Source organism: Sceloporus undulatus, chromosome 1 (assembly GCF_019175285.1).
Source record: "Sceloporus undulatus isolate JIND9_A2432 ecotype Alabama chromosome 1, SceUnd_v1.1, whole genome shotgun sequence".
NCBI lineage: Eukaryota > Metazoa > Chordata > Lepidosauria > Squamata > Phrynosomatidae > Sceloporus > Sceloporus undulatus.
In genome coordinates, this window is record NC_056522.1 from 377,366,837 (window position 1) to 377,368,426 (window position 1,590).

Here is a 1,590-nt window from a genome sequence, read left to right on the forward strand (position 1 = left end):
TCTTTGATAAAATTACCAGCTTGGTAGATGAAGGGAATGCTGTGGATGTAGTATATCTTGATTTCAGTAAGGCCTTTGACAAGGTTTCTCATGACATTCCTGCAAACAAGCTTGTAAAATGTGAGATAGACAAGGCAACTGTTACATGGATTTGTAACTGGTTGACCGGCTGAACCCAAAGGGTGCTCGACAATGGCACCTTTTTATCCTGGAGAGAAGTGACCAGTGGGGTCCCACAAGGGTCTGTCCTGGGTCCAGTGCTATTCAACATCTTTATCAATGACCTGGATGACAGAATTGGGGGCATAGTTATCAAATTTGCAGATGACAACAAGTTAGGAGGAATAGCTAATACTCCAGAGGACAGGACCAAAATTCAAAATGACCTGAATAGACTAGAAAGCTGGGCCAAAGTTAACAAAATGAAATTCAACACGGAAAAATGTAAGGTATTGCACTTAGGGCGAAAAAACGAAACACATAGATATAGGATGGTGGGCACCTGGCTGAATGAAACTACGTGTGAAAGGGATCTGGGAGTCCAAGTAGACCACAAGTTGAACATGAGTCAACAGTGCGACGTAGCAGCTAAAAACGCAAATGCAATTTTAGGCTGCATCAATAAAAGTATAGCGTTTAGATCAAGAGAAGTAATAGTGCCACTGTATTCTGCTCTGGTCAGGCCCCACCTGGAATATTGTGTCCAGTTCTGAGCACCACAATTCAAAAAGGATGTTGAAAAACTGGAGCATGTCCAAAGGAGAGTGACTAAAATGGTGAAGTGTCTGGAAGCCATGCCCTATGAGGAACGACTTAGGGAGCTGGGGATGTTTAGCCTGGAGAAGAGAAGGTTAAGAGGTGATATGATAGCCCTGTTTAAATATTTGAAGGGATGTCATATTGAGGAAGGGAGCAAGCTTGTTTTCTGCTGCTCTGGAGAACAGGACCAGGAGCAAAGGATGCAAGCTGCAGGAAAAGAGATTCCACCTCAACATTAGAAGGAACTTCCTGACAGTAAGGGCTGTTCGACAGTGGAACACACTCCCTCGGAGTGTAGTGGAATCTCCCTCCTTGGAGGTCTTTAAGCAGAGGCTGGATGGCCATCTGTCAGGGATGCTTTGATCTGGATTTCCTGCATGGCAGGGAGTTGGACTGGATGGCTCTTGCGAACTCTTCCAACTCTATTATTCTATGATTCTATGATCTATCAATGTATTAATACGTGGTTATGGTTACTAGTAACTAGTAAATTGATTTAGTTGGATCTGTAAAGTAGAATAAAATATATTTTTTCTTTTGGATTGTTTTCTTTCATTAGCTTTTTTTGTGTTTTAGTTAATTAGCATTCATTGTATTACAGTGGGCCATCCACATTTGCTGAAGTTAGGTACTCAGGAACCCCATGAAAATGGGAAAACCGCAAATAAGAAAACACTGATTTGTTTTAACCTGAAAGACCACCACTCTAGGAAACTCTAGGTCCTCCAGTGCAGGTCTGTGGTCAACATCTGCTAGAAATTGACCATAGAATTGCACTGGAGGACCTACAAATCCCTATAGAAGTTCTCTCTCTAGGAATCTAAATGCTTA